Consider the following 13414-nt stretch of genomic DNA (forward strand, 5'->3'; position numbering starts at 1 on the left):
AAAAAAAAAAAAAACCAAAATTTTGCTCCTAATTTCAAAAAACAAAACTTTTCTCCCATTCAAAAACCAAATTTTACTTGCTCCCATTTTAACAACCAAATTTTTTCTTCTTTATCCCATTAAAACCAAACTTGCTCCCAAATTTTAAAAAACCAAAAAAATGTCTCCCACCAAAACCAAATTTTTCCCAAAAATCCAAACCCATTAAAACCAAATAGTGGGCTTTGTGTCTTTTCAATATGGGCCAACCTAGTGCTCTCCATGAATACATGTATCCCACAATAAAAATTCCATTATCATGTATTGTCTTACCTCAAACCAATAACCCTTTTAAAATAAATGCAAGCATGATACAAATACTTCCTTTATTTCGAGGGTTCGATTCTGAGAACCCTATACTCATGTAAGAGAGTTTGAACAAATTTGTCGGACTATGCAACCTGATCACATGTCCGAAGACTCTCTGAAATTGCGTTTGTTTACATTTTCTCTAAAGGAAAGGGCCAAAACATGGTTTTACGGTTTGAACCACAATCAATCACCACTTGGGAACAACTCACTAATCAATTTTTCCAAAGATTTTTTCCACATCATAGGACCATCGCTATTCGTCAAAATATCAATTGTTTTGTCCAGTTGGATGAGGAAACTGTTTTTGACTATTTTGAACGTTTTAATGATTTGTTGAGCGAATGTCCACACCATGGATTTGATAAGTGGAGACTTGTCGCTATCCTCTATGAGGGACTAGACTTTAAATCTCGAGCCATGGTTGAGTGTATGTGTAATGGTGAATTTCTTGATAAAACTATGGATGATGCATGGAAATTTTTAGCTGAGATTGCAGAGAAAACCCGTCACTGAGAATCCATTAAGGAAACTGAGACACTGTCACATGATATAGGTGGTAATGAATTGAACTTTGGAAATAGAATGTCTAGTCCTTCTCATGTGTATGATATTGAATATGAACCTAATTTAGAGGAACATGAATCGACTAATGACACCACCACTGTTAATGAGGACCAATATGCATGCTACCATGATGATGATTATGATGATTATGATGATATGTTAGAAGAACATGAAAATATTGTGGAACCTGTTGGTTCAAAAACATATGGCTTCTCGCCCTCGACCTTCATGAATGTTGTTCTTTCTAATACTCGTTGTAATTCATATGATTTTGATATTGACATGGGATTCGTACAATTATTCTGTGAAGATGAGCATGACATAGGAATAGTTGAATCTTCTGTAGACACTAATATGCATGAAAATATATTTGATGTGTCTGATTCTCTACCTAGGTCACATTGTGATATTTCTCCTGATTTGCCGATGCATGAGAATGAATCTGTTGATGATGTTGATGATTCTGATTTGTGTGAGCATGGTAAGCATGTTGTGACACGTGTATAAGACTTAGGAGATGTTGATGTGATTAATAATGATGTGCCTATCTTCCTACATGAGTCACAATCTGATGGCCTTCCATCCAACCTAGATTTGGTTTGTACCGATATTGTCAAACCAATTTTTCTGAGAATGCCCCACCTAGGTTTGGAACTGTGTGCTTCCCAAGTCCTCTTGGACTATTTTGCTTCTAAGTATAATACATTTGAGGAACCACAGTTGGAATTAGCATGTTTGCCCGTCCCTAGCACAGTTCACTTTGAGTTAGACCTTGTGCATGATGAACCCCCGAAACTGCGCGATTTTGTTTTCAAAATTATATCTTCTGTAAAATCCAGGTTTGGGGGTAGCTCATTTTGTTTCACAGCTTCACTTGCATGCCTATCATATTATTATTGTGTGAAGCTGTTGAAACCTCTACACTTTGTCTTTTGGGTTGATCCTCAACTCTTTAGATTGTTAGTGTATGGTGAATTTTTTGTATATAATCCAGTAGATAAAATTTCTTAAAAACCTTTTTGTTCCTTTTGTACATATTTTGCTAATCCAATATGATCTCGGCTGACATATGTTGGATTCTTGCCTTGAATAACGGAGTTCTAATATTGCTTTCGCCGAAATCGGGTATTCTCTTTCCTTTTTCTCTACTCAACATGATCCTCTTCATATGTTGTATTATAATTTTGTTCATATTTTGAAACATTGAGGACAATGTTTAGTTTAGGTTTGGGGGTGAAAAGTAGATACTTCGATCACATGCCATAATTGAAAACAAGAACTCCTTCTTTTTGAAAAAAATGAAAAATGAAAAAAAAAAAAAATTAATTAAAAAAAATTAATTAAAAAATTGAAAAAAAACATAAAAATGGAGCTCATTTACCTTAAAATGTTGACTCTTGTGCAAATATGTAATTATTAGGAGTCTTAGTCTAGATATTTAGGCACCCTGATTCTAGCACAATTCACATAGTGATAAGAAATTTGCACGCGCACGATCTACCAATACATGTATGGCCTCGATCTTCAAGGTGTTTGATAGGAAGTCACGATTGCCAATCACTTTAGAATACTGAACGAAACTTGACTAGCTTGTTCTTTGATTGGTTGGGATAGAAGGTGGAGGTTACATTAAGAAAGACAACCATCGAATTTAACTGGGTGCATCAAAAAGGGCTACCTCTTGCAAAGTGTCATGTAATCTTTTGTTTCCTTTTGTATATGTATCAAAAGTGTTTCTTTATCAAAAAAAAAAAAAAAAACGATGTATATATTCAGAAAAAAATACCAGAAAAATACAAAAAAATCAAGTATTTATCAATTCCATTCTCTCTTGTTCCAAAAATAAAAGAGAGTAGTCAATGTAAATAAGAGTCATGTAAATAGTCATCTTTTGTGTTTCATTGTAATAAGCAAGGAAGGGTGTATGCCATTGATGTACAACGCGAGTAATTGTGAAACACCTCCAACTCATTCACAATTCTCGTAAAGTTCGGACAGCTAGCTAGATTTCGACCTTGGTTCTTAGCCTGAGAAACTATCTCTTGGTGATTAGTAGTCATAACATCCGATCTTTCTTTACACATGTGTAGATACACTTTACACTCTTATCACATGTCCTTATTTGTTATCAGTGCTAGGATTGTGCCTTCGATAGCTAGATTGACATCTCCATTTTGCTGTGAGCTTAACTGACTTGCACATGTCACATTTGATGGAATCTGAGATTATATTTTGACCTAGAACTTTGTAGGTACGTTCTAAGCAAACCTTCACGAGACTTCAACTCGTCCACTAGGGACACTTAGTGGTTTAAAAGGCTTAGTGCATACGCTAAATGCATTCGAGAGACCAGCGACAGTGGTATAGGTAGGATTTCCTTAGTTTTGTTTTACTTGAGGACAAGTAAAATTCAGGTTTGGGGGTATTTGATGAGTGCCAAATAATGTATATATTTATCCCTTTTTGTTGGCATTTAACTCATCTTTTGTGCAGTAATTCTACATTTTATCCCATATTCTGTATTTTCATTGTTTTCAAGAATAAATATTTTTCTTACTTAATTTTGCATTTTTAGGTAATAAATAAAGTTTGGATGAATAGCAGAGCGGAAAAGAGCAGAAAAGTAGTGAAAAGCCGGAAGAAATTACGCAAGGAAGACGCAAAGAATGGAGCGCACGTCCAAAAAGCTAGGAATGGGCTCAAGAAGGAAGAATTGTTCTTAAAGAAGATATGGGCTTGGCATACCCAAGGCCCAAAACCCTTACCCAAACCCATTTTCTATATCCATACCCGCCTCCATTCTCAGTCGTTAGATCGGATCCATCTCATCATCCAATGGTCGCTTCTTCATCATTCATCAAAATCTGAAGTCCCTGCAAAACACCATAGTACCTAAATTCCAAGCCTTCAGATTAGATCACATTTAGATCCTACGGTCGCTTCTTTTCCTGCGCATCAAACCTCGATATTTCCGCTTAACACTACAACACCTAACTCCATCTGGTGTCGTCAATTTTGTTGTATCTCATAATCCAACGGTCGCCACATACCTCTCCATCATAGCCGTTCGATTCAATCTATATGGGATCATCCAACGCTCTTTACTCGATGTTCATCAAAGTTTTCTATCCCTGCTTCACACCCTAGTCACCGAACCCTATTACCCAACCAAACGGACCCTTCTTCTCCATCGGGTTCTTCCTCTCTTCTTCCCAAACAACAGAGAGCTGCTCTGCAACTCCATCACCTCCACCAGCTACACCTTCTTCTCGAACCACTCCACCACCACAACCACCCGACAACACCACGACACCCCAACCCTCTAGCCTAGTTGCTTTTTCAAACCCACATCTCTCTGACCTAGGTGTGGAGTTGATGAAACAACTCGAGCTAGGGTTGCAGTACAAAATTGAAGGCAGGAAAAGCTTCAGAAGAGCAGAGGGGACATACCCAAAGCATGGGTCGAGCTCAATTCAGGAAATTGGTGAGAGAATTTGATTTTCCCCAAAAAATTAGGGTTTCGAATTAGGGTTTTATATTTTGTTGTAAGCTATAAAAGGGAAGTGATGTAGGATGTAAAAGGTTGTTCTTGGTTAGCCGAGATACCCCCTAATTGGGTTAATTTAATTCTCAATGTCAATTTGATTTCACTGTTAATTTTTAGGGTTCTTCATTTGCAATTTTCATTCACTGTTTAGTAGTTTAAATGTTGTGTTGTTCCTGTTAATCATGTGTTGTTCCATCTGTTTTCTCATGTTCTGAGTTCACTGCTGAGGCTCAGATGAAGCTGTAGTGCACTGTTAGATAGTGGAATGCTAGGTTAGAGCCTTAGTGCAGTGTGTTGATTGAGCAATGGGAAGAGATTGATGCTCATAGTGCCTGTGATTAATTGTTCTGTCAAAAGACAGTCAATGCTAGGGGAAAACTAGTGAGCAAATTAGTTTTCCTCCCATTCTAGATGTATGCATAGGATTTTCAACTCAACCTAGGATCACATTGTTTGGCTAGGACACAAGGGTGGATTCAAAGCCTTAGTTTAACCCACATTTTGTTTTCACAGTCACTTGCAACTTAACTGTTTTGTTACTTCTTCTCCTCCCTGCCCTTGGCTCACAGCCTTGGTTTGCAACTATCTCTGTTTTGTTATTACTTGGCTTGCACTGTCACCATTGCTGCTTTCTTTCCTTTCCCTTGCGGTGCACCTGCTCCTGCTGTGCCAGCCACCACTGCTGCTGCAACCTGGTTTCCACTGCTGCTGCTGCAACTGAGCTTGGCTCACAGCACAAGCCCAGTTCAGTCCACAGTTAACTCCAAAGGCCTAGTTACTCTCAGGTCAAAAGCTAAGCCCAGGAACAAAGCCCAAAAGCCCAAATCCAGCCACTGTTTGGTTTACAAGCCAACTGAGTTCAAGGCTCAGTTCAGTTCACTTGAACCCAAATTCATTACATTTTCAAAGGCCCAGATCCTTGACTGAATCCAAAACCCAAGTTCACAGTTCATTCCAACATCATTCAAAGGCCCAAGGCCTAAAGCACTTCACCATTACAAACAAACCCACTAAGCCCAAAGCACAATTAGAAGCCCAATAGCAAATTTAGAGCCCAAATAGCTAGAAACTCCAAACACACCCAGTCTCTGTGGATCGACCCGTACTTGCACGAGCTACAACTGACGACCGTGCACTTGCGGTATTATTGTAGGCTCGCGTTTTCATTTCGCTTCAATTTTATACGCTTTCCCGGGTCCACCAGGCATGTGGTCACCTTTCTTTTTCTTTGGTACTTCTTTCTTCTTACCTTTTTCTTTAGCATCTCCTCCTTGGTCTTGTTGTTGAACTTCTTGTTCTTGAACGACTTCTCTTATCTCTTCATCACTTTCATCCTCACCTTCTTCTTCATCACTTTCATCCTCACCTTCTTCTTCATCACTTTCACTCTCATCACTTTCTTCTTCACCACCTTCCTTGCCACCACCTTCCTCATCACTTTCACTCTCATCACTTTCTTATTCACCACCTTCCTCGCCACCACCTTCCTCATCACCTTTTTCTTCTTCAATTTCTCTATCATCACCTTCTTGTTCAGTAGGTGTTTCGGAATCAGATTCTTCATGTGTTAGTTGCTCCGCTTGAGGTGGTGGGTCATCGATAATGATTCCTTTGGCTTTACTCCCCGTGCCTCTTGGGTTTCGGTGGGAAGCATTAAAATTTTTACCATCTTTTCGAAGAGGTCCCAAAGGATTAGGAGTAGCAAAGGTCATATTTCCGCTTATATTTATTTTCGGCTTGATTTTTTTGCCTGTAGAATACGGATTTAAGCGACAAAAAACAATGGAATAGAATGCATTTTTAAAGTCAAGGTACATAATCGGTTTACTCAATATACATATAAAATCCGATTCCTAACATAATAAAATTCACAATCGGATTTTGTGAAGTGCTAATGCAAACCAAATCCAGAAATCGGTTTACTCGATATACGTATAAAGTCTGATTCTAAACTACACAATCGGTTTTTTGTGAAGACATATGTAATCTGATTCCAACAAAATAAATATACGGGAATATTGGCTACAAAAATCGTGCTATTTATACATTAACGTTCCCCGATTCCATTTCACATGCAGAACAATCGGTTTATAAGTTTAAGATAACCCGTTTCTAACAAGCATCGGGTTACTTCGACATTAACGTAACCCGATTCTGTGAGCACTGGAATTTTTTGATTTCAAAATTCTCGATTTCTAACCTATTGCATGTTACTGAAACCTAGTTTAGAGGATTGGGTGGATAGAAAAGTACCTGATTCGACTCATTTCCTCCTCTTTTGCGATCCGAGACGCTTCGGCTTCCTCGTGAACTTCCTTCGTTTTCTTTCGAATCGATTCAACAATTCCGGGATCGTTATCACTAGAATAATTCCTGTTAGTAGGATACTTCATTCTTGATGATTTAGACATTTTATAGAAGAAACAAAACGATTAATCGTTTTTGGATCGTCGATCATCAACGATTTTTGGTTTCAAAAAAACGAAAAAAGAGGGAGTAGAGGAGATGAAGAATCGGTTTTTAGGTTAGAAATGAAAATTGATTTTATTTAGTTAGATTTATTATTAAGGATTCATGGGGATAATTTAGTAATATTAATATTTTTTGAGGGTAATTTTGGTAGTTTCCATAAATTTAGACACCCTTATCATTGTGTACTAAGTAGATGAAGTAATCTATAGGCCCCAATTAAGTGGCATAAGCCCCAATTTAGCCCGTTTTTTTTTTCATCAAAAAAGTTCAAGGTGCACGACAATTTGTTTTCATCATACTATTGAACTACAGGTATCGACTATGACAGCCCTTCACAAATTTGTGACATATCTATGCATACAATAGCACCCTTTAATTGGAGGTGCTTGTCATCTTTCACTTGTTTATTCCACTTGGACAACAAAATCCACCGGTTTACTTTAATCATTTTTCAGTTTTCTCCTACGTCTTAATAGATCTCCAACAATGACAAATGGACGTGCCACAATAGCGGATCACATGAGATGTGCCATATAACTTCTATAAACTTCAATCTCTCAAATTTGTAAATAGTTGGTTGGAACCACCAACTTCAAGCTCAATAAATCTAAACAAGAATCTCAAACGCGAGATAACATGATAAATTGGATCAAGCAGGGGCACCACCCGTGCCTCGGAACTGAGTATAAGAATAGGGACAAGTATGCAAAAAAAGGTATTCCCATACTCAGTTCCTTCACCAACAGTCATAGTGCCAAAGAATGGAGCAAACGAAAACTCATAATCTGCAGGCCCGATAACAGCAACAATGGAGCAACAAAAGAAGAGAGTCGTCACCCCACAACGACGATGGATAAGCTCTTAGATAGATGGTGAACATACCACGGCAAGTAAATGACGTTTCGAAAAGATTCGCATGGAGGCGCTATCACCACCACAAAGCTATATTTACAATGTCGCAGCAGACATTCGATAAAAAAGGCCAACATATAAGCTTTTTCTCTTTAATCTGTAAGCATCCAATAAAAATGAAGTATTTAGAAATTCCCATACCGATTGGAGCACATAAACTGGTGTAAGGCAGAAGAAATTCCCCTCGACAAACTACCAATAAACATAGAAGAAACAACACTCTACCAAGGAGCAAGGAGATAAATATAAAGGCGAAAATGAAACTTTAAAAGGACCAAGTCACTTTAGCAAAAACACATGCGGAGGAGTCCAAGCATGACAAATTTACCAAGCTTTACAGTCCCGGCGAGATGGACGCCAATCCTAATCATCGTTCACAGATGAACCAAAAGCTTAACGATTAAATTGCAAAGCATTCCTCTTCATGATGGAGAAAAAGTAGTCTCTCAATAACATCAGTTATTGCATCTCGTGAAAAACACGTTCGTTCACCAAATTTACTAAGACGCCTATCTAGGAGATCGCATTAATAACTTCTCACCACGGAGTAAGCACGATAACCACCGGCGTACAGAACGAAGGACTAGAAGTTATAATACTGCCGCTGAAGTTTTCCCATGAGTATTATACCAAACCCTAACGACGATATTAGGAGATACTAATGTCGAGATGTCAGAACTATGCCATCAAGATACACAACAGAAGTCTTGGAACTTCACATAAAAATAGGGGCAAGTATTAATACTTTTAAAATAAATAGTATTCTTATTGCTCAGTTCCTTCAACAGATGATCGACGCACCACATTGAAATACTAGCCCACTTGCTCATACGCGTCTAAGGCGCATCTAGAGGATGCCAAAGCGGAGCACGACGAAGGAGAAACTTCGCAATCACTATCCAAAGCACTAAGAAAAATGGTGGAAGTAACTCAAAAAACGGAGAGGGTCGTCACCCTAAAAAGGAGAATAAACTAAAATTTGCTATTGTATTTTATATGTTTCGATAAAAACGAATGTAACTCGGTGATAGTGTGTGTCGTTACCCAACAAATTAACGAGATATTTCCCACTAACTAACTAGTAATATAGCGGTAGTAAGGATCGTTCCCACAGAGAGCTGTGTGATTGATATGTTATTTAGATAGCAAAATAATAGAAAACAAAGGGGGGTTAATTGTAAAATAAATAAAAGAAAAAAATAAAGAAAAGAGATCTTAAAGGAATCCTTTGCCATTACCGAGTGATAACTGGATTAGAATACTTATCTATCTTTCGTTAGAACCATTCATCACCAACCGTAGAATAATAGCTAGATCAGTGTCATTACCAAAACTCCTTCTATCACTGGATACAGAAGTTCTCGACTACCATATTCTATTCAACGAACCACCAAGTAGTAGATCACTCAAGGTGTAATCCAATCGAGCGCTTTAAGCTTTGTGAATTTAGGTTGATCCCAGTAGTTGAACTCTTAGATCAAGGTCCAATTTCTGATGTTATCTTCACTCGCAATAGCTCCACAGAATCCCTCTGCAAGGTCTCGCAATGTCTACTTTTGTAGAGAGTCAAGAAACGATTACTTATCTCATAACTTCTACTAGCAATAGAACAATCAATACACTAATATAGTATGCATCCCAAATCAATCTAAGAATCACACATAAACATTAGATGTAGTGAAAACAAACAATAAGATGATTAAAACTCCAAACAAACTTGTATAATAATAAAGTTTCACACTAGAACATTGAGTTCATCCTCAATCAATCAAAGGTTTAGCTACACATGATTACAAAAGAGAATGGGTTTCCTCTAAAGGGGTAAGCCCTAGGTTTTGATGTAGAAGATGATAAAAGATGGTAAAAAAGATGTCTTCTTAAGGATCTGGATGTCTTCTTATATATAACTCTCAAAGTTAGTCTTTAGAATCCTTCCGGGACCGTGTTTCCTTGAGTTAGAAGTCAATTTCGCGTCCAAATATGTCCCAGGAAGTTGTCAGGTTCGGCTCATAACATTCCGACCTTTCCAGGACGAACCTGAAAAGTTAAATTCACTCCAGGCGATCACCAAGTTCGGCTCACTTTATTAAATTACTTTTGATCCAAACACTCTCATGTATACTCTTCGAAAATTTATTTTTAAGCTCCAGGTTCGGCCGACTCGAGCTGATGAAGTTATCATCCGAACCTCTCTCTGTAACTTCAAGTTTCAACCTTGTTTTGCTTATAACTTCTTCTCCCAATGCCGGAATGACCTCATTCTTTTTGCGTTCTTTTCGTATTCTCGTTCTCTTCAAGATGTTATTAATAACTCCTAGATTTGAATGAGTTAAATTTGGAATTTGGCCTTCCTTCATTGATAGATTCCTTGATCATTTAAGCACTTTGTAGATCCTTTTTGGATGATTCACCTGACTTGACACATAAAATAGAAAATAATCATAATAACAAGTAATATGCAAGAATTATAGATAAAACAAGTATGAAATTGGCATTCTAAACATTTAAATTAAGCACTTATCAGGTGAATAAACACTCACGAATAGGTAAGAAGGAGGGTGATCATAAGATCAACTTGGAACAAGATCACGTTGAAATAAAACTTTTCAAAACCTTGTTCGGCCACTCGTCTCGCCTCCGAAACCGCATCCAAAAAAGATTTTCACGAGGATTCTTCTTCGAATAACCCCCAAGAAAAGGAGCAAATTGTGAGAGTAAAATATCATCTCGACACGTGGCGCAAGATCAAGAGAGGAACACCTTATAATATTACAACCAATTATAAAATAATCCATCTTCTTATTCTTATCATATCTAGTCATTATCTAGTCAGCGCTACTTCTTCTTCTTCATTCTTTCTCTAAGCTAGAACTTAGCTCTTCTTCCTCCATGGATGGATTTTCAAGCCCCTTGAGGACCTCCATTCATGGATCTTCATGTAACACCACAAATAATAGTGAAAACAAAGTGGATGTATGTATTTTAATGGCCGAACCGCTCTAAAATCCTTGTGTTAATCTTTATTTTTATGCACTTTTATCTATTATATTTGATTTTCAATGATTTATATTCATTAGATCTTGTTGGATGTAGTCATCAAGAAATATCCAACTACAACTGGTTTGGCTGAACTAATTATCAAATGGATCTTATTTGCTTATACAGGGGAAGTTTCAATCCTTCCATACCGTTTCTACCATCTTGGTTACCTCACCAAGTCCCTCTTGTGGAATCTACAACTCTTCTAGGTTTGATATTTCACTTCTTTTCTTTCATCTCGTGAATCGTGAAATAATTGGGTTTAATTATCTACTTCCTCTGTTTCAAAATAATAGGCTAGTTTCATGTGTAATTTATACATGAAACCAGCCTTTTTTTTTAAACGGAGGTTGTAACTTTCCATATACTAGCAAATGTCGATATCGCTGCAGTACAATAGTGATACCAATTACCTTATCATTTGAAACTCGTCAGCACCAAATTCTTTACCAATAACAAAAAAACATTATACAAACGAAGCTGTAAAACATTTGTCGTGCAGAGTCGGTCATGTGGCCATGAAGTTGCTTGTTGGGTATATACCTCGTTTAGTGGCTGCATAACCAAACTATTGGATGCATGAACCAAAATATGACTGCATAATGTGTTGCCATCCTTTGTGGTGACCGCAAAATTTGTTATACATCTTTTTTTAGTCGGAATGTTATTTTTTAGGCACATGCATCAGTTTAATGGTTGCATAACCAAATTAGTGGAGCATAAACCAAAATATGACTGCATAATATGTTATGCTTCCTTTGTGGTGGCTGCATAATGTTTATGTATCTAGTTTTTGATATCTGAGCCTAAAAGAACACTTACAACTGAATTTTTTGGAAAAAAATAAATACATTTAGTGTCGTTGTTTGTATTCGTTATGTAGATCTCGTTAAAAACATTCCAACGAGAAAGAATTTGTAAACTTACAAGAAATGGTTTTTTATATATGTTTTATTATGCAGTCACTCTATCATATTAAGGGTACTTCTATCTTGTTCCTATAATTTCATTATTTCAAATAATTGCGGGTCTCTCCAAAACTAGAAAATATTTCGGGTTTGTGAATAAGAGTGAGCATTTTGGACCGAATTCAAGGATTCAATACCACTTATCCGTTTTTTCGTGGGTGGGTGTCTGACCCATACACTAATCGACTGGATGTGGATGCAATTTGCTGGATCCAATAGATTTTGGATTCGATATGAATGTTGGCTTAAGAATATGTTGGGTACCCACACCCATTATATTGAGTATATGAAATTTTCATAAAATATGGATGTAGAATATTAGTTACATATTATTCTATATATATTTATCTTATTTATGTATCATATACTTCCATCCAATTTGTAGGCTTCAAAATTGAGAGGCAAAAAGAAAACAAGTAATGATTGTATTTAATCTTTTGTAATGATGATTTATTGTGTTATTATCGTGGTTATCAACTGTAGTATTTGTGAAAATAAAATCCGTTGGGTCATTTGTATCCAATCCATCCATTCGCATATCCGCTGGATGCTAGATCAGATGTGAATGTTAAACATGAAATACATAATGTGTATAGGATTGAATGCAGATGAGGCTAAAACCGAATTACCGAACCATGCTTATCCTATATTTAAATAGAAAACTTATTTATTATTGGGCCTTAACCTAATTTCCCCCATTGTGATTTGGTGAATAAGACTTCTTCTTTTTTGTTAAAAAAAAGGAGAACCTCGTAGAATATATTGGTAATATTGATTTTGAAAATAAAAAATATTACACAAGTTTTTCAAATTCATCATACAATCATCAACTATAGTGTCTCTACTAATTCTTGAACAATCTTATCCTAACAAACACAACCATTTCAGAATTCCAAGAGGACCAAGCCTCAACATTGGACCAAATTGATTTTGTAGCAAAATCAATATGTATGACTGCATAGAGCAGTGATTGGATCATATCCAACCCAATGCTTTCAAAATCATGTAAAATTAAGTACCATGATATGTTTTTAAAGTAACAAAAATAACTACAAAAATCTAAGTAACAATAACAATTTCTAATGTAACAAAGGTCTTCAGAATCGGATTTTGGAGGTATGGATCGGAACAAATATAACTAGATCGGATTAAGAGTCTTGGTAACAGTGACTATAATTGATGAAGTTGATGATGATCTTGATAGTGTTGTCGTCTTTGTTTCTTTAGCTAGGGTTGATAAAGATGTTCTTGCTGCTGTCGTTCTTATCATTTCTTCAAAAAGAAGCATGATCTTATCAAGTAGGTCTACAACTGAATGAAATGAATAATTAGAGAAACCTAAACTACAAAACCCATCCAAAACTAAAATAGAAGTTAATAATCCAATTAACTATTCTTGAAATCAAAGACCGGGATAAGTAAATCAAACCCTACGAAAAGAATTAAAGGACAAAATAGGGACTAGTAGCAAAGAGAGATATTTTTGAATCTAAACCTAGAAACCAGGTATGGTTTGAATATAAAACGGGCATATTGAGTCAGAAAAACTGAAAAACAAACA

The 13414-nt window shown here is 36.6% G+C and overlaps 1 non-coding gene across 1 annotated transcript; it reads right to left on the minus strand.

Annotated features, from left to right (window-relative positions):
- Positions 1-606: 606 nt before the first annotated feature.
- LOC113327465 lies at positions 607-710 on the minus strand. Its single transcript, XR_003348945.1, has one exon. It is a non-coding gene; the product is annotated as a small nucleolar RNA R71 (small nucleolar RNA).
- Positions 711-13414: the final 12704 nt, after the last annotated feature.

Source organism: Papaver somniferum, unplaced genomic scaffold (genome assembly GCF_003573695.1).
Source record: "Papaver somniferum cultivar HN1 unplaced genomic scaffold, ASM357369v1 unplaced-scaffold_10, whole genome shotgun sequence".
In the NCBI taxonomy this organism is placed as follows: domain Eukaryota; kingdom Viridiplantae; phylum Streptophyta; class Magnoliopsida; order Ranunculales; family Papaveraceae; genus Papaver; species Papaver somniferum.